This window comes from Lepidochelys kempii, chromosome 7 (genome assembly GCF_965140265.1).
Source record: "Lepidochelys kempii isolate rLepKem1 chromosome 7, rLepKem1.hap2, whole genome shotgun sequence".
NCBI lineage: Eukaryota > Metazoa > Chordata > Testudines > Cheloniidae > Lepidochelys > Lepidochelys kempii.
In genome coordinates this window covers 61,553,175-61,574,773 of record NC_133262.1, presented here as the reverse complement: position 1 = coordinate 61,574,773, position 21,599 = coordinate 61,553,175, and positions in this window count along the sequence as shown.

The window sequence follows — 21,599 nt, the reverse complement described above, 5'->3', positions numbered from 1 at the left end:
CTTCTGGGAGCCAGGGTACAATCTTACTTCCTGTACACCCTGCCTCTCTCCCTCTGATCATTAGTGATGCTCTGTTAACCATTTCCAAACTCTTTGTCTGATGTTTCCTGTCCCAGTTACCGGGTGTTATGTCTCGCTTGTTCAGAGACAAAACTTCAAAGGCCTTGACACCTGTATTGTCAGTTAAGTACTGGTGGTTGGGTTAGCTAAAGACATTGACCCTGATTCCTGCAGAAGTCTCAAACCACCTAAGACTGACTTATCCATAATTATTCTTTAGCAAGCAACACAATAACCATGAAACAGTCACATAATAGTCACAAAATATTATAGATATCCGCCATGATTTTCACCAGGACATGACAACAGCGTTTATTATTATTACTTGCCTTACATTTAGCACCTAGAGGTCAAAACTGAAATCAGTCTCCATGGTGCCGTGGACTGTACAAACACTTAACAAGTCACCCCCTGCCTTGAAGAGCTTCCATTCGAAACAGACAAGACAAACAAAGAGTTCGCTCCAGTAGTCTTTGGATCAAGCCTTAAGTGATTTGCTAAATATCACATAGGGAGTCTATGGGAAAGTCAGGAATCAAATCCAGATCTTGAGTTTTAACCCCATGCCTGCCTCTCAAGACCATCCTTTCTAGTTAAAGATTGATGAGCCAACCAACAACTTTAGTCTAGCTAATTTTTTTTTTAAATAATACATTTGTATCCTGGTGAGTGCAGGCATTCAGCACATGTTGAAGAAATAAATGGGTTTTTATATTTCATATGCAGGGTTTTTTATTCTTTTAAAAGCACAGTGTAAAGGGGGAAATGCCCAGTTTTGCAGATGAAGTGTATATCCAAAATCCTGTCCAAAATGCTTTGCATGTATAAACAGATTGGACGTAGGGATCTCACTTCAGTTCCATAGGGCTAAATCTGCAGCCTTCTCTGCAATGCCATGTTTTCAAAAGAGATCCAGATTGGTTTCTGCTTCTGTTTTGCATTGTTATTTACCTTCCAGTTTTCAGTATGGAGAGAGATAAATAGTGGTGTCCCCCAGGGATCTGTACTGGTCCCAGTCCTATTTAACATTCATAAACCATTTGGAAAAAGGGGTAAACAGTGAGGTGGTAAAATTTGCAGATGATACAAAACTACTCAAGATAGTTAAGTCCCAGGCAGACTGTGAAGAGCTACAAAAGGATCTCATAAAACTGGGTGACTGGCCAACAAAATGTCAGATGAAATTTAATGTTGATAAATGCAAAGTAATGCACATTGGAAAACATAATCCTAACTATACATATACAATGATGGGGTCTAAATTAGCTGTTACCACTCAAGAAGGAGATCTTGGAGTCATTGTGGATAGTTCTCTGAAATCATCCACTCAATGTGCAGTGGCAGTCAAAAAAGCGAACCGAATGTTAGGAATCATCAAGAGAGGGATAGATAATAAGCCAGAAAATATCATATTGCCTCTATATAAATCCATGGTACACCCACACTTTGAACGCTGGTCGCCCCATCTTAAAAAAGATATATTGGAATTGGAAAAGGTTCAGAAAAGGGCAACAAGAAGGATTGGGGTATAGAACGGCTTCCATATGAGGAGAGATTAATAAGACTGGGACTTTTCAGCTTGGAAAAGAGGTGATTAATGGGGGCTATGATAGAGGTCTATAAAATCATGAGTGGTATAGAGAAAGTAAATAAGGAAGTGTTATTTACCCCTTCTCATAATACAAGAACAAGGGACCACCAAATGAAATTAATATGTAGCAGGTTTAAAACAAACACAAAGTGTTTTTTCATGCAACGTGCTGTCAACCTCTGGAACTCCTTGCCACAGGGTGTTGTGAAGGCCACTACTATAATGGGGTTCAAAGGGGAGCTAGATAGATTCATGGAAGATAAGTCCATCAGTGGCTATTAGCCAGGATGGGCAGGAATGGTGTCCCTAGCCTCCATTTGCCAGAAGCTGGGATTGGGTGACAGGGCATGGATCACTTGATGATAACCTGTCTGTTCATTCTCTCTGGGGCACCTGCCATTGGCCACTGTCAGAGGACAGGATACTGGGCTTGGTGGACCTTTGGTCTGACCCAGTATGGCCGTTCTTATGTTCCTTTTTGGAAAAAACAAAAACAAAACCTTCTCATGGGAAAACATTACAGTTTATTCCATCTGCATAAGAAAAGGCAGGATGCTTTGCTGGCTAATTCATCATGTGTGCAAAAAAAAAAAAAATATTGTGGCCAAGACCTACTTAAAATATACCTCCAAAGTAAAGCAGGCCAAACTACATTGAGCCTAAAAGAGCTTTAGTCAGCATAGAAAGCAAGTCAGCCGTTTTTACTGAACCAGCCAATCTGTGATCCCCATACCTGGCCAGAATGTTGCGCCTGTATTATGTTGTACAAGGAGTAACATCTAACATATTGCCTGACAACAAATTGCTTGCTTCCATTATGAGCAAATATAGAAGTTTGGAGAAAATCCATGCAAAATCTTATTAGACATCCTCTACTGTCCTCCTTCATACGCTGAGACTCAGAATTCCATCTAGAACTGCTTAAAAGTTCTGAGCCTGTTGCTCCCTGTAGGTATAGGCAACTGATAATGATGAACTGGAAACTTGCAGATCAATTGTCTGTCACCAGATGAATCTCATCAATTTTTGTTGGAAAGGACATGAGATGTACAGTAATGCTTATGAGGACAAGTTATGTGTCTGAAGATGACACATGACCTGAACTACATGTCTTGTTTAAAAACTGTACAGATTTCCCTAATCCCCATTTTACTGATGTAACACCCAATCCTGCAGCCTTAATGCAAGCAAAACTCTGAGTGCTTTATTTGCATGAAATTGGAGGAATGGGTGTTTAAAGCCTGCTTCTGCAGACATTTACACAAGTCATCCCATTGATTTTAGCGAGATGCTGTATGAGTAAGTAGCACTCACGTAACTTTGTAGGATCAAAGCTTAAGTTTGTGAATAAGTTTTAAAATTGCTTTGGGATCTTTCAGGATGAAAAGAGCTCTATAAAGATCTGTATATAAATAAGCTATTATCAATTAAATGTAGTTTATGCAGTAGCAGATAAAACAATGTACATGTTTTAGTCCCTGCTTTTATTCCTTGAGAGATGGCTGCTTATTTCTCCATTGCATCAAGTGTAAAAGTATTACTAGTCAGCACCAACCATTCAGCTTGTCAGCAGGAAGACAAGGAATCACACACCAGGCAGGAGAAACTTCAGTGTTTCTTTCCCAAGGGAATCTTTGGCTTGAGGTTTGACTGGTGGGGGGAAGAAGAAATCAAAGGTGATATTGAAATAACTGGAAAGAATCATGAAGGCAGGCTTTTGAGACTCACACTGTCTTCATCAGGCAATGGGCATCAGAGCCAGAGATATCAGGCCAGATCTTTAGCTGACGTACATCCATGCAGCTCCACTGACTTCAAGGGAGTTCAGCTGATTTACACCAAGTGAGGATCTGCCCCATAATAGTAGCAGAGTGTGAATTTGGAGATACAACAGCTCATGGAGGGGACTGGGCATATTACAACCAAATAACACAGGGCTGGGGTGTGGACTGGAGCTCCTTGACGAATGAGACATTCTTAAGGAATCCACCCTTACAGATAAAAATAGTTTTGCTAAAAATTAACAATTTCTCTGGGTGCATTAGTCTGACCTAAGACAAAAGGTGCAGCACTCCAAGTAGGCAAACACCTTGGTGGACTTCATAAAGCCTTTAACTGAACAGTGGTTGGAACTTGGGGAATTTACTGCACAGCTACCAGTGTTAAGTACACAGGAACATCCCACAGCAATCTGTAAACATCTTTCTGTCGGTGCCAAGTGGTTTATAGGGACATATAGGAGTGAATTCTGGGCAGGAAATCAGGATGAGCTCCTGCACTTTTGAAAACAGTGGCAGTGTTTCTTGATTCCAGCTCTGTATTGTCCTGCAGCAGTTTGAGTTACAATTCATCAGCTGTCAGAGTAGCAGCCGTGTTAGTCTGTATCCGCAAAAAGAAAAGGAGTACTTGTGGCACTTTGGAGACTAACAAATTTATTTGAGCATAAGCTGAAGTGAGCTACAGCTCACTTCGTCTGATGCATGCAGTGGAAAATACAGTGGGGAAATTTATATACACAGAGAACATGAAACAATGGGTGTTACCATACACACTGTAACAAGAGTGATCAGGTAAGGTAGTGAGCTGTAGCTCACGAAAGCTTATGCTCAAATAAATTTGTTAGTCTCTAAATTGCCACAAGTACTCCAATTCATCAGCTGCTAATCCACTCAGTCTGTGCAGCTCTCGGTGTTGTTTTGCAGGGTCATCGCTCTCACTCAAACTAGACACGCTGGGGTTAGCACTCATATGTCACTCCACTCAAGCTAGCTGCGGTGGAGTAACAGTTGTCACAGAGTCCATGGGCAATGCTCTGGAACTGCGCCCCATGAAGCCAGTCAGGACTCTGGGGAAGTCTCCTTTCTGGGAGTAGCCTGTCTTCAGGACACACAGCTCACACGGCTTCCACCTTCCTGAGTCTGACCTCGGAGCATTCAGCATCCTCTGCCCCTCCGTGTGCTTCCCACAGCGAATCCGTCCAGGTGGGGTCCTGGGGAAGCCAGAGGGTCCTGCACCCCAACTTCACAATCAGACGTGACTCTCAGCCAGCCAGTAAAACAGAAGGTTTATTAGACGACAGGAACATGGTCTAAAACAGAACTTGCAGGTACCAAGAACAGGACCCCTCAGCTGGGGTCACTGCCATTTTGGGGGGCAGTGAGCCAGACAACCATGTCTGCACTTCACTCCATGTCCTCAGCCAGCCGCAAACTGAAACTCTCTCCAGCCCCTCCTCCTCTGGGCTTTGTCCCTTTCCCGGGCCAGGAGGTCACCTGATTCCTTTGTTCTCCAACCCTTTAGCTTTCACTTTGCAGGGGGGAAGGGCCCAGGCCATCAGCTGCCAGGAAACAGAGTGTTGGCCATCCTCTGTGTCCAGACCCCTGCACACACCTGCCCTCTAGGGCTCTGCAAGGATCATACACCCTTATCCCACCGCCTAGATACTTAAGAACTGCATAGGGGAAACTGAGGCACCGCCACACTATTCAGAGGAAACATTAAGAACAGTCCCGCTTTGTCACACTAGCTGGGGTGGAGTAACTTGAGAGTACTAACCCAAGCTAACTTGCAATGAATGCCAAGACTCATCAAGCCCTTGGATCGCTACCCCTTCTTGCTTCTCCACGTGGGCACCAATGATACTGCCAAGAATGACCTTGAGCAGATCACTGCAGACTACGTGGCTCTGGGAAGAAGAATAAAGGAGTTTGAGATTCAAGTGGTGTTCTCGTCCATCCTCCCTGTTGAAGGAAAAGGCCCGGGTAGAGACCATCGAATCGTGGAAGTCAACGAATGGCTACGCAGGTGGTGTCTGAGAGAAGGCTTTGGATTCTTTGACCATGGGATGGTGTTCCAAGAAGGAGGAGTGCTAGGCGGAGACAGGCTCCACCTAACGAAGAGAGGGAAGAGCATCTTTGCAAGCAGGCTGGCTAACCTAGTGAGGAGTGCTTTAAACTAAGTTCACTGTGGGAAGGAGACCAAAGCCCTGAGGTAAGTGGGGTACCAGGAGGAAGCACAAGCAGGAGAGCACGAGAGGGGAGGGCTCCTGCCTCATACTGAGAAAGAGGGACGATCAACGAGTTATCTTAAGTGCCAATACACAAATGGAAGAAGCCTGGGAAATAAGCAGGGAGAACTGAAAGTCCTGGCACAGTCAAGGAATTATGAAATGATTGGAATAACAGAGACTTGGTGGGATAACTCACATGACTGGAGTACTGTCATGGATGGATATAAACTGTTCAGGAAGGACAGGCAGGGCAGAAAAGGTGGGGGAGTTGCATTGTATGTAAGAGAGCAGTATGACTGCTCAGAGCTCCGGTATGAAACTGCAGAAAAACCTGAGAGTTTCTGGATTAAGTTTAGAAGTGTGAGCAACAAGGGTGATGTTGTGGTGGGAGTCTGCTATAGACCAACGGACCAGGTGGATGAGGCTTTCTTCCGGCAACTAACGGAAGTTACTAGATCGCAGGCCCTGGTTCTTATGGAAGAATTCAATCACCCTGATATCTGCTGGTAGAGCAATACAGCGGTGCACAGACAATCCAGGAAGTTTTTGGAAAGTGTAGGGGAGAATTTCCTGGTGCAAGTGCTGGAGGAACCAACTAGGGGCAGAGCTCTTCTTGACCTTCTGCTCACAAACCGGGAAGAACTAGTAGGGGAAGCAAAAGTGGATGGGAACCTGGGAGGCAGTGACCATGAGATGGTCGTGTTCGGGATCCTGACACAAGGAAGAAAGGAGAGCAGCAGAATATGGATCCTGGATTTCAGGAAAACAGACATTGACTTCCTCAGGAAACTGATGGGCAGGATCCCCTGGGAGAATAACATGAGGGGGAAAGGAGTCCAGGAGAGGTGGCTGTATTTTAAAGAATCCTTATTGAAATTACAGGGACAAACCATCCCGATGTGTAGAAAGAATAGTAAATACGGCAGGCGACCAGCTTGGTTTAACAGTGAAATCCTTGATGATCTTAAACACAAAAAAGAAGCTTACAAGAAGTGGAAGATGGGACAAATGACCAGGGAAGAGTATAAAAATATTGCTTGGGCATGCAGGAGTGAAATCAGGAAGGCCAAATCACACCTGGAGTTGCAGCTAGCAAGAGATGTTAAGAGTAACAAGGTGGTTTTCTTCAGGTATGTTAGCAACAAGAAGAAAGTCAAGGAAAGTGTGGGCCCCTTACAGTGACAGAGGATGTGGAAAAAGCTAATGTACTCAATGCTTTTTTTGCCTCTGTCTTCACAAACAAGGTCAGTTCCCAGACTGCTGCACTGGGCAGCACAGCATGGGGAGGAGGTGACCAGCCCTCTGTGGAGAAAGAAGTGGTTCAGGACTATTTAGAAAAGCTGGACGAGCACAACTCCATGGGGCTGGATGCGCTGCATCCAAGAGTGCTAAAGGAGGTGGCGGATGTGATTGCAGAGCCATTGGCCATTCTCTTTGAAAACTCATGGCGATTGGGGGAGGTCCCGGATGACTGGAAAAAAGCTAATGTAGTGCCCATCTTTAAAAAAGGGAAGGAGGATCCTGGGAACTACAGGCCAGTCAGCCTCACCCCAGTCCCTGGAAAATTCATGGAGCAGGTCCTCAAGGAATCAATTCTGAAGCACTTAGAGGAGAGGAAAGTGATCAGGAACAGTCAGCATGGATTCACCAAGGGCAAGTCATGCCAGACTAATCTAATTGACTTCTATGATGAGATAACTGGCTCTGTGGATGAAGGGAAAGCAGTGGACGTGTTGTTCCTTGACTTTAGCAAAGCTTTTGACACTGTCTCCCACAGTATTCTTGCCAGCAAGTTAAAGAAGTATGGGCTGGATGAATGGACTACAAGGTGGATAGAAAGCTGGCTAGATCGTCGGGCTCAACAGGTAGTGATCAATGGTTCCATGTCTAGTTGGCAGCCGGTATCAAGTGGAGTGCCCCGAGGGTCAGTTCTGGGGGCGGTTTTGTTCAATATTTTCATTAATGATCTGGAGGATGGCATGGATTGCACCCTCAGCAAGTTTGCAGATGACACTAAAGTGGGAGGAGAGGTAGATACACTGGAGGGTAGGGATAGGATACGGAGGGCCCGAGACAAATTAGGGGATTGGGCCAAAAGATATCTGAGGAGGTTCAACAAGGGCAAGTGCAGAGTCCTGCACTTAGGACGGAAGAATCCCATGCACCACTACAGATTAGGGACCGAATGGCTAAGCAGCAGTTCTGCAGAAAAGGACCCAGGGGTTACAGTGTTGTACCAATAAAATAAAAACCAGCAGGATCTTATTAAAGGGAAAAAGGCAAAATACCACATTTATTGTGAATACAGAAAGAATCATAGTAAGCAGTTAGTTATAGTTATAACATTCTATTCAATCTCATATTTATTCACTCATTCATTCATACAAACAAGCACACACACAGGTTCTGCAAGATTGTTATCATAGTTACCAGCCTTAGAGTTGCTCATGCCAAGCCACTGGCCAGGTGGCCTGAACATGAGGAGGGAGCAGGGCCTTGTCAGATGCTCATCTGATGCTCCTGGAAGTTGGTTTGCAGAATCAGACCCCAAAGTTCTCACTTTCTAGAGTCCATTTTTATAGGAATTTCTTCCTCTGCCAGTCTATGGGAATTGCTTCATCATGCTGTTGCTGAATCAATCAGCAGATGGCACATTCCTGACGGCTCCGTGCTGCTAGATGTTATCTTGTTCTTTGGTTCTCCCATTCTTGAGGCTGTTGGATGGATTCCAGTCTGCCCTCCGGGGGTCCTCTGGTTATTTCCACTTGACGCCTTCTTCAGCAGATGGACACTGGATTCTTAGGCTGGCACCTCCCTGATCATTCAGTTATTATCCACACTAAGCATCCATCCACATACATCCTCTATCTCTATTTTAATCACAATTGTTAATACAACAAAACAGCGGGGAGTCTCTGGGTGCTGTTTCTATTGTTAGAATGTACTAACACAATTAGCAGCTTGCAAGTTTCGCACATAGAGGGAGAGAAACAGTACCAAAAACCAAGAGACCTCTTAATTAATAATACCCTGGAATTTAAACTCTGGGGAATCAAACTCATTTGTGATTTTAATACAGAACTTCTTTAATATGATCCAACAACAGTAGACGAGAAGCTGGATATGAGTCAACAGAAGGCCAAGGGCATTTTGGGCTGTATAATTAGGGTCATTGCCAGCAGATCGAGGGACGTGATCGTTTCCCTCTATTTGACATTGGTGAGGCATCATCTGGAGTACTGTGTCCAGTTTTGGGCCTCACTCCACAAGAAGGATGTGGAAAAATTGGAAAACGTCCCGCGAAGGGCAACAAAAATGATTAGGGGACCGGAACACATGACTTCTGAAGAGAGGCTGAGGGAATCGGGATTGTTTAGTCTGCGGAAGAGAAGAAATGAGGGGGATTTGATAGCTGCTTTCAACTACCTGAAAGGGGGTTCCAAAAAGGATGGATCTAGACTGTTCTCAGTGGTAGCAAATGACAGAACGAGGAGTAATGGTCTCAAGTTGCAGTGGGGGAGGTTTAGGTTGGATATTAGGAAAAACTTTTTCACTAGGAGGGTGGTGAAACACTGGAATGCGTTACCTAGGGAGGTGGTGGAATCTCCTTCCTTAGAAGTTTTTAAGGTCAGGCTTGACAAAGCCCTGTCTGGGATGATTTACTTGGGGCTTGGTCCTGCTTTGAGCAGGGGGTTGGACTAGATGAGCTCCTGAGATCCCTTCCAACCCTGATATTCTATGAAAACAAGCCCAGAGTGTGAAATGGAGGAGAGTTAGAGTCGTCTGATGATGAGAGAGCCTGTGATTTTCAATTTGTCCACTGTGGAATGGTGAGATGACTGGAGCCCATGCACACCCTGACCGGTATGGAATGCAGGGAACCATCTTTGGAGAGGAGACTCATGAGCTCTACTAGTTACTGAAAGGAATAACTTCACTAGCTCAAATGAAATGGGATAGCATTGTCTACTATATCAGAACTCCGGGTTTCTGCCCCCCTGTCACTGTACTGATGTCTGACTTAAGGCAAGTCTCAACTCCTCCATGCCTCAGTGTACATGTTTGTTAAGTGGGGATTAAAAAAGCTTCCCCAGCTCCCAGGCACACTGTGAGGTTTAAACAATGAGTGAATTGCCCACCTGGGATGGGAAATGCTCCAGAAGTGTAATGTAAAAGGAGCTACTAATTGAAGGGGTATAATGGATCGATCATTGGGCTGGGCTTCAGAAGACCTGAGTTCTCTTCCTATTTCTGCCGCTGGATGACCTTGGATAAGTCATTTTGTTTCATTCTGCCTCAGTTTCCCTATCTGTAAAATGGACGTCCCTTGTGAAGTGCTTTGAAGTCTACTGCTGATAAGAGCCAGTCATTTTTATTAATAGAGAGGACTGTGGACATCCATGTTAGGTATCACTTGTTTTTGTTCCCATGTTTAGTCCTCTTTGACAACCCACACTGGACCCAGCAATAATTCATAACCATTACAAGTTACACTCAATAAATAAGGAATCAGATATTCTGCTGGAGAAACTTCTGAGATCAACAGCATTACATCAGAAGAGAATTTGGCCCATAAGCTTTCTTACAGGTTGGTTTCTGAAAGCTCAAGCCACCGAGTGCTGAGCAATGGCTCCTCTGTGGAAATGGTTGTACAGATGCACTGAGGTCCTTTATGCTGTAACAGATGTTCAGCCCCAGGGAGGGTAGACAGTATTGTTTCCACCAGCTGGCATCCTCCCTAGAGTTCCTGCCACATGGAACAAGCTTACACACACACAGACACACAGAACAGCTGCAGGGAGGTGTTAAATCAGCCTCTCCCGTGTCCAATTCTGGCCCAGCCCAGCAGCTCACTTTGGTTTAGTGCTAGCTCCCTACACACCTCCTGCTGCAGCAGCTGCCTTGTGCTACCACAACCTCACCTCCCTACCCTGGCAGGCTTTCTCTGCAGGTGCTTCCCAGTCCAACTGCATCCAAGCAGGATAATGGCAGATTATCTAGGCATCTGCTCCTTGGCTAGGAGGAGCTGCTTTTAGGGCCTGATCCAATTCCCATTAAAGTGTACTGGAGTCTTTACATTGTTTTTAATGGGAGCTAGATTGGGTGCTTAATGAAAGGGCCATAAGCATGACAATACAATACAAACATCTCTTCATGAGTCAGGGTGATTTTTCTCTGGCAGCCAGCAACATTTAGGAAGTGAACTTGTCAGATTCTCAAGTGACTCAGTGCTCTTCCTGCTCCGTGTTATTTAAAACTGTACTGCACTGGGCAGAGGTGCCGACTCCGTGGGTGCTCCAGCTCTGGAGCACCCATAGGAAAAAAATTAGCAGGTGCTTAGCACCCACGAGCAGCCAGCTTTCCGCCTTACCCCCAGTGCCTCCCACCTGGCGCAATCAGCTGTTTTGCAGGAGGCACTGGAGGGGAAAGAAAGGAGAGGCAATAGGGGGCGCTCATGGGAGGGTGCAGGAAGAGGCGGGGTGGGGGTGGGGGCTTGAACGAAGGGGTGTGGTGAGGGCTGAGCCCCCTGGGTCGAAGCGGGGGTAGGAAGAGGTGCAGCAGGGGTGGGGGGGCGTGTGGCAGAGCAGGGGCGGGGAAAGGCTGCACAGAGGTGGGAGTTTGGGGGAAGGAGCTGGCTGGAGGTGGGGCCTGGGGTGGAGTGGGGGTTTGAACACGCCTGTGTCAAGAAAATCATGTCAAACCAACCTAATTTCCTTCTTTGATGGGGTTACTGGCTTAGTGGATAAGGAAGAAGAAGTAGACGTGATATATCTTGATTTTAGTAAAGCTTTTGATACAGTCCCACATGACATTTTCATACGCAAACTAGGGAACTGTGGTCTAGATTACATTACTATAAGGTGGGTGCACAACTGGTTGAATGGTTCACTGTCAGACTGACAAGGTGTATCTAGTGGGGTCCCACAGGGGTTAGTCCTGGATCTGGTGCTATTCAATATTTTCATTAATGATTTGGACAATGAAGTGGAGAGTGTGCTTCTAATATTTGTGGATGACATCAAGCTGGAAGAGGTTGCAGCACTTTGGAGGACAGGATTAGAATTGAAAATAATTATTTGACAAATTAGAGAATTGGTTTAAAATCAATAAGATGAAATTCAATAAAGACAAGTGCAAAGTACTTCAGTTCAGAAGGAAAAATCAAATGCACAACTACAAAATGGGGAGTAACTGGCTACATGGCAATACTCCTGAAAAGGATCTGGGGGCTGTAGGGGATCACAAATTAAATATGAGTCAACCATGTGATGTAGTTGTGGAAAAGGCCAATATCATTCTGGGCTGTATTAACAGCAGTGTTGCCTCAGTGTAGGAAGCTAGTCTTGATGACTTCTTGAGGTCCTTCACAGCCCTATATTTTTATGATTCTGTGCTAAAAACAGCAGCATCTTGTCTGTTGTAGCACTTGTACTGCTGGTGGCACTAGTACTGCTGTCAAGAAATCTCCTCGTGTAGGTGCATCCTCGGCGCCAGTCAACAAGGCACTGGCCCCACATGGCACTGGCCCTCTAATCCCATTTCCATTAAAGTCAATTGAATGACTCCTGCTGAGATCAGTGTGAGTTAGATCAAGTCCTTAGTGTGACTAAGTAACTTAGTCAGCCTCATTGCCAGGGGATGTTGTGAAGGCAAAAATGAAAACCTGGGTTCAAAAAAGAATTAGATAAATTCATGAGGGATCAGTCCATCAATGGTGATTAGCCAAGATGGTAAGGGACGCATCCCCATACTCTAGGTGTCCCTAAACCACTGGATACTGGACAACAAGGGATGGATCACTTGATAAGTTGCCCTCTCAAGCACTTGGCATGAGCCACTGTCAGACAACAGGATACTGGGCTAGATGAACAACTGGTCTGACCTAGTATGGCCATTCTCATGACTGAAAGCTTTGTCTTACCACACAGCAGTGAAACCCTCTTTTACTCTTTCCTGTTTCTCACTCTCCAGGGTTAGTCAGTGATCAGTCGCTAAGGAGGCAGTAATGGGCCTGACTTTTCCTCTCAGAGTGGTTTGAAACCAGCATAACTTTATTTTACTTTAGTGCAGTTACTCCTGACTTACACCAGCGTGAAAGGAGAATCAGGCTTAGTATATGTTTGGGTAGTTTTACCTTCACACTCCTGCATGGTGCCGTAAGCTTCAGATAATGCATTTTCCAGACTGGAGGATATAGGTATATTGCAACCAAACTCTCCTGTTTGGGTCACCATGAATGTTGAGGGAAATCAACCCCCCCTGGAAACTGGGTAGCTTGCCAGTTGTACCCTGAGCTTGAAGAGAAGTATTGTACCCCTAGGTTGTATAGTCTACAGTCCGGGGCCAGCCGGAGAATCCGAGAACTGTAACTGGCTCCCTTATAGCCCTATCCCTGTGATTGTAAATTAAGATAAGCAGAGAATCTGGTCCCAAGTCTATTATGGAAGATTGTTATTGGGATTACTAGAGACGGGACCAAACATCCACAAATTTTGGTATGCCTGAAATCCAGATCTCAGTTTGTACGCCATTGCTTGGGAATATCTTCAATCATTGTTAATGCAGCTGATAACTGCAAAAGAATGAGGGGTGAACCCCTCCCTCTCCAGGTGAAATTCTGCTGGCTGCATGGGGAGCTAATAAACACCTGTGAACCTTGCTGTAAATGTACAAATGAATGTGTGCCCATTGCTGATTCACGCACAGTGCCTCCTGCATTCCAGTTTCATTACTGAGAGTGGGTTGGGTGAGGGACTCTGTAGAGAGACAATCCATGGCTGTGTTCCATTGAATAATGTTATGGACACTTAATTCTGTCCACTTCAGTGATTTATTCATATACCTGTTATTAAACCATTCCCATGATTCCTGGTTGGGATTAGAATGCTCCTGAAGAGTGGTGGGCTGCTGAGGCAAAAGACATTAGCTGTATTTGGATCCCATCCTAGAAGGAAAGGAGATTTCTCACACCATATCAGCACTTGAAAAGGAACGCTTGACAATCTTACTAATCATCTGTGGATCATACCCTGGGAACTTGTGAGTCACGAACACTCCTTAGCTTACAATGGGGGAAGAGGCATCTTTTCAGTGATCTTACTTGACTCTGTTCACCATTGCACATCTGCTCTCACTTGCAGACAGATAAGAAAGTTGGGTGTGCAAAGAGTGTATTCACTTAGCAGTTATTCATTTCAAGAGATTTCTCTGTACTAGGGCTGGTCTACACACACAAGCTTTAGTCAAAGAGGTGGTGTTAAACTGATTTAGTTAAATGGATACAAACTGTACTTGAACATGTCTACATTGATTTAAATCTGGTTTATATTGATTTACACCTGTAAATGATGACGGTGTAACTTTCTGTGTAAACCAGACCTCAGTGCATGGGCCTGACACCGACACAGTCAATGCATAACTTGGTCTGCTCCATGCTTGAATGTGCTCCTCAGTGACTTCCTGTACGACAGCTGGAAGACTGAAGTGGGCACCGTATCTCCAGACATGCTAGTGTAACAGCCCTATAAACACAGAGCAGCCAGTCATGGCATTCTATTCATCCTCCTCCTTTCCCAGCTCTATTAAGCAACAATGTGTTTTCTGTTCTGTTTTCCTGCTTTCTCATGTTTCAGTGGGTTTTTCCTCTTCTTTCATGCTAGGACATGAAGAGGGAATGCTGAGGAAATAACACTAGAAGCAGCTTCCAATCACAACAGGTCAATTTTTTGATACCAAACACCAGACACATAGATGTAGGGGCACCACCTAGTCAGGTTACCTGGCTAGCCTAGTTTTGGTTTGTTGTGGAGCCAGCAGGTTGTGTGGGAGCGTGGGTCCCCAGGCAATGACCAACACTCACCCAAACCAGTCGACAAAGAGGCTAGAGAAGCTCTGGCTCTCAAGGGCTACACCCACAAAGCTCATCCTGGGTGGAGATGTGCAGCCCCACTGATTGGCTGGAGTGCATTGCTTACACCAGAAAGAGGCACAGGGAAGTTGTCTAAGCAAATAGGTGAATCTCTGGCTGGCTGCTATTATGGACCCTGCCTACTTTCCTGACTCCTAGTTCCTGCCTCCCAGCCTGCTCCTGCACTCCTTGTCCCAGGTCCCTGTTTGTTCCCAGTTCCTGTTTTCCTGCCTCGTTGCAGGTCCCTGCTCCTACACTGTACCCTCATGCCAACTCCAGCTTCGACCTTTGGCTTGACTTTTGACTTTGTCTCCAGCTCTGACCTTTGGCTTGGCACCTGACTCTGACCATGGCTCTCACCCCAGCTCTGGTTCTAGGTGATTGACTCTAACCATTAGGCATGACCACCCTCACAGGTTTAGGTAGGTTGGCTATTTCATAGGGTCATAAAATAAAAACACTGGTCCATCAGGTTTGGTATCCTGTTTCTTTAACTGGTCTATATCTGAAAATTCAAAGGACAGCACAGCAGTTCTCTTTCTCCCTAGTCCTAGTAAAACCTAAACAACTGTGCAAAGGTATAGCCAGCATGGTGAAATGGAGAGGGGACTGGTCTAGGATTGTGTAGAGCTAGGTTTTATTCCCAGATCTGTCACTGACTCGCTGGGTAACCTTGAGTAAATTAATTAGGTCCAAATTATAAAGAAAAGACCACCCATTTTGGGTGTGTCCATCGTTGGATGGCCAGTTTAAGCCACCTGGGGCATGGTTTTCAGAGGTGCTGAATACCTACACCTCCCACTGGCCTTATTTCTTAACTCCTGTAGGTGACTAATCTATGCCCTGAATCATTAGATTTGAACACCCATATTTTAACATCCATAATTACACATGCTTTTAATAGCCAAAAATGTATCCAGCACTCTTGAAAACACCACCAGAGTATCTGACTTAATGATTTTTTGTGTGTTCTAACTAGATGATGTCATTAACACTATGTATGTGCCATCATTGTACACAGAATCATTTGGCTGAATATTTATCCTCCAATAAACTGAGATGATTCTTTTCCAAGGAGTCTCTTTGAACTTCCTAATAAATTTGCTTTTAAGCATCTATGCCTGGTTAGCTTCAACTTTGTATTTGTCTTAGTCTGTGTCAGTGGGTTTCTCTAGTAAAAGTAAAATTCTTACAAGGAACAAAAATAACAGATGTTCAATAATCACATGATGAAAAGCAACTGGGGAAATATCCAAAGCCTTGGTGGGCAGCTTTTCAAGAAGGTGCATGTTTGTGGGGCACATCTCTGAGCTATTAACAGCCACAAAACAGGATGTTTCCATTAAAATGGGTAACCTGAGAAAACACTGAAAAATATGATAAAATTGTTACTAAACATAATGAGCTAGTTGGAGGGGAACGAATGATCGTCTGAATCTCAGTGATTAATCTTTGAGATGATTGCACAATGCTACAAGAATGCTTGGACTGGAAATAAGATCAATGTTTCGTACTTCAGGATACAACCAGCTTTTCCTTTTGGCTTTGCTTCTGAGCAATTTCACATCTATCGATTTTACCACCAGTGAAAGGTTCTGGACCAACTACTGGAAACTATAAACTTCTATTCACAGATCATGTGCAGCATAGACGGAAACCCTGGCACCAAAGTGCCACAAACGTGACCTGGAGTGACCTCTCTCTGTAGTTTATTCTCTTTGGCCCATTCAATCCTTGGTCTCTGCTGAGACTGACAACAGTTATTGGCCAGTGGTGATGGTGGGTTTTGTTTTCACTAGGAAGTGAGAATACTGGATCACTAGGAAGTGAACTGAGACTAGATCCCTTCACTAAAGCTGCTGAATAACCATCAGTCTGTTTCTGTCACTGCTTAGCTGAACTGAAATCACAGCAGTGGCTTAGAGATGAAAGGCTCCATACCATTAGCAACCCCTTAAGTTATACAGTCGTTTGGTTACATAGAAGAATGCTTGGTCTCAAAAGTGAAAAAGAGAAAGAGAGGAAAGAGCATAAAAAAATCTGGCGTTAAATTACCTGGTTCAGCTTTTCCTGAGAGGACAGGATGTTTTATGGCTCCCTTTGTAGCTGTGTTTTCATCATATTCTATCTCCACCTGGAAATGATTCTTTCAGACATTTGAAAAAATTGGAAAAACGATCCTCAGCTGGTGTAAATCGGTGCAGCATAGAAGTCAATGGCTCTAAACCAATTTACACTAGCTAAGACTCTGGCCTTTTCGAATGCCTTTGTAGATAGTAAGGGATCAATTGAGAGAAAGTAGTCTCTTCCCCTGTAGTATTGGATAGGAAACAGATATGCAGATTCAGGAATCAAGTAGATCTGGCTTGCTGAATTTGGACCTATTAGTAAAATATCAATCTGTATATTAATTATGTATTATTATTATTATTTATTATTTTATTTTAATTTAATTTAATTTATTTAGTGTGCTGGTAACACCGAGGAGACCCAGTCATGGACCAGGTCCCCATTGTGCTAAGTGCTTTACAACACAGAACAAACAAAAGATCCCTGCCCCAAAGGACTTACAGTCTAAGTGAAATTAGATTTCTACATTTCTAAATCTAAATTAGACCTTATTACTTGGTACTAAATCTTGGTACTAAATCCTGTATAAATCTTATCTTATTTATACAATTTAGAGCAAATAAATGACAATATTGAGCCAATGGATGGGGTCATTTGGTTTGGAATTTTTTTCCATATTTGATGGAACTGTGCTAAAATAAAAAAAATAAAAATATGGAGGAATATCATGCTTTGTTCCACAATAGTGAGTCAACAGGTAGATTTACCTGCCATGTATCTGAGCATAAGTTTTCGTGAGCTACAGCTCACTTCATCGGATGCATACTGTGGAAAATACAGAAGATGTTTGTTTTTATACACACAAATCATGAAAAAATGGGTGTTTATCACTACAAAAGGTTTTCTCTCCCCCCACCCCACTCTCCTGCTGGTAATAGCTTATGTAAAGTGATCACTCTCCTTACAATGTGTATGATAATCAAGGTGGGCCATTACCCTCTGATCCCACTGAGAGTTATCAAAAGAAACTCCAGCATTTACTCAAGAAACTCCCTGAAAAAGCACAAGATCAAATCCACACAGACACATCCCTGGAACCCCGACCTGGGATATTCTATCTACTACCCAAGATCCATAAACCTGGTGATCCTGGGTGCCCCATCATCTCAGGCATTGGCACCCTGACAGCAGGATTGTCTGGCTATGTAGACTCCCTCCTCAGGCCCTACGCTACCAGCACTCCCAGCTACCTTCGAGACACCACTGACTTCCTGAGGAAACTACAATCCATCGGTGATCTTCCTGATAACACCATCCTGGCCACTATGGATGTAGAAGCCCTCTACACCAACATTCCACACAAAGATGGACTACAAGCAGTCAAGAACACTATCCCCGATAATGTCACGGCTAACCTGGTGGCTGAACTTTGTGACTTTGTCCTTACCCATAACTATTTTACATTTGGGGACAATGTATACCTTGAAATCAGCGGCACTGCTATGGGTACCCGCATGGCCCCACAGTATGCCAACATTTTTATGGCTGACTTAGAACAACGCTTCCTCAGCTCTCGTCCCCTAACGCCCCTACTCTACTTGCGCTATATTGATGACATCTTCATCATCTGGACCCATGGAAAAGAAGCTCTTCAGGAATTCCACCATGATTTCAACAATTTCCATCCCACCATCAACCTCAGCCTGGTCCAGTCTACACAAAAGATCCACTCTCTGGACACTACAGTGCTAATAAACGATGGTCACATAAACACCACCCTATACCGGAAACCTACTGACCGCTATTCCTACCAAATGCCTCCAGCTTTCACCCTGACCACACCACACGATCCATTGTCTATAGCCAAGCTCTGCGATACAACCGCATTTGCTCCAACCCCTCAGACAGAGACAAACACCTACAAGATCTCTATCAAGCATTCTTACAACTACAATACCCACCTGTGGAAGTGAAAAAACAGATTGATAGAGCCAGAAGAGTTCCCAGAAGTCACCTACTACAGGACAGACCTAACAAAGAAAATAACAGAACGCCACTAGCCGTCACCTTCAGCCCCTAACTAAAACCCCTCCAACGCATTATTAAGGATCTACAACCTATCCTGAAGGATGACCCAACACTCTCACAAATCTTGGGAGACAGGCCAGTCCTTGCCTACAGACAGCCCCCCAACCTGAAGCGAATACTCACCAGCAACCACATACCACACAACAGAACCACTAACCCAGGAACCTATCCTTGCAATAAAGCCCGTTGCCAACTGCGCAACATATCTATTCAGGGGACACCATCACAGGGCCTAATAACATCAGCCACACTATCAGAGGCTCGTTCACCTGCACATCTACCAATGTGATATATGCCATCATGTGCCAACAATGCCCCTCTGCCATGTACATTGGTCAAACTGGACAGTCTCTACGTAAAAGAATAAATGGACACAAATCAGATGTCAAGAATTATAACATTTCACAAACCAGTCGGAGAATACTTCAATCTCTCTGGTCACACGATTACAGACATGAAAGTTGCGATATTACAACAGAAAAACTTCAAATCCAGACTCCAGTGAGAGACTGCTGAATTGGAATTCATCTGCAAATTGGATACAATTAACTTAGGCTTGAATAGAGACTGGGAGTGGCTAAGTCATTATGCAAGGTAACCTATGTCCCCTTCTTTTCCTAACACCCCGCCCCCAGACATTCTTGTTAAACCCTGAATTTGTGCTGGAAATGGCCCACCTTGATTATCAGACACATTGTAAGGAGAGTGATCACTTTACATAAGCTATTACCAGCAGGAGAGTGGGGTGGGGGGAGAGAAAACCTTTTGTAGTGGTAAACACCCATTTTTTCATGATTTGTGTGTATAAAAACACACATCCTCTGTATTTTCCACAGTATGCATCCGATGAAGTGAGCTGTAGCTCACGAAAGCTTATGCTCAAATAAATTGGTTAGTCTCTAAGGTGCCACAAGTACTCCTTTTCTTTTTGCGAATACAGACTAACACGGCTGTTACTCTGAAACCTGCCATGTATGTTTTTCTGGGGTTGGATGAAGACAAGATCCTTAGCTAGAGTAAATCAGCATTGCTCCATTGACTTCAACACAGCTAGGCCAATTGGCACAAACTGAGGGTCTGCCTCCAAATCTGGAAGGATTATTGTTTATTACAGCATCAGGTTCTACACTGATGCACTTCAGTACTGATGACCCACAAGTTCAGAGCTGCGGCTTTACTTCTGCTGTTCTGCCTGTATCTGTTGCTTGTTTCTGGTAAGTTGCTTAACTAGTCTGTTCAGTTTTGGTTCTGGATTTTCGAGCATTTGTAGAATTAACTGGCTGTGGGGGCTGCAAAGCAGAGCTCAGCTGCAGAAAGGCTGGCTCACCCTCACGCATGTCACGTTAGCTGGTGAGGAGTTTGCTCCTTGTTTAGGACTGCGACCCTGTACTAATCCCAGGGAAAAGCCTATGCATGCAGTCTCTGAAGGGCTAAAAGGAATGTATGTGTTGCATCATTTCCCATCACACAAATGTAATCACTTGTGATCGGAGCTTCCATCTGGGCTGTCTCCCACTCACTGTCTGGGAGAGTCAGCAATCCCATTCTCCAGGGGATCAGCATACAGATCTCTCCATGAAAAGAAGTGAATTAGAAATATTCATGAAAATACATTCATACATTTCCAGCTTGGCCAAGGGTCTCTAGGAAACCCTTAGGAAACTGACTAACTCTCAGCTGTACTTTAGTCTGGGACTGACACATTCACCAAGGTGTTGGGAAGGCTCTCTGGGTGCTTTGTCCGGAAGGATTTCTGGCTACTGAATTCCATTCTAAATAGAAAGCCATTGATTTCGAGGTGATTTCACAGTTTGGCCAAATAACTTTCCCACATCCCCGCTACAACTGATGTTTGACTGTATCTCAGTTCAAAATAAGGGGTTACCACTGTATCTCAATAGCTAGCTGTCCTTAATGTATGAGACTATGACAAAGAACCTAGGCTGCCATTAATCCAGTTCCGATGTGAATTATTAATTAAAACTCCTTGGCTGTGTAAGGTACTCTACGAACCTGTTCTTTCCCCACCCCTCTTTTTACTTACTGTTTCGGACACAGCATAGCTGGGGCATTGGCAGAGCTCAGTGGCAATCTTGCGTGACACATTTTGGACTATGCCAGCTCCAAAACAGAGCTGTTAGCTGCCTCTCCCCTTCCTTTTTATGAGTATTTGTGATGTAATTTCATTCCCAACTTTTGGAAAGTTTTGAAAAACAACAACATGCAGCTCATTCCAGATGCAGTAAATAGTTTCCCCACTCATGGCCAGACAACAGGCAAATTTTAGATACCAGACAGCAGCTACTCTCTTTGTTTGCCAGAGGGCTATGCATTCAGGGTCAACGCAAACAAACTTGAGCATCTCTGCATTTGAATTTGTTTGTCTTGCACAGGCCATTTATGGGGCGAAAAACCTGCAGAATTTGATCTCATTTTAAAACTGAAATAATCTGAGAAGAAAGGATCCTGTTATGCTGGGCCCCATCAAAAAAATAAACACTAATCCTTGGTTTCAGAGTAGCAGCTGTGTTGTACTCCTTTTCTTTTTACTAATCCTTGGCACCCCCATATTTATTGTTCATTCCCACCAGCTACGGATTTCCCCAATGTATCACATGCACTACTATTAATTGGTTCAATGGTGTTACGTCAATAGTAATTAGGACTCTACCAAATTCATGATCCATTTTGGTCAATTTTATGGTCATAGGATTTTTAAAATTGTAAATTTCATGATTTCAGCTATTTAAATCTGAAATTTCGCAGTGTTGTAATTGTAGGGGTCCTGACCCAAAAAGAAGTTGTGGGAAGGTCACAAGGTTATTGTGCAGAGGGTTGTGGTACTGCTACCCTTACTTCTGCTCTGTTGCAGG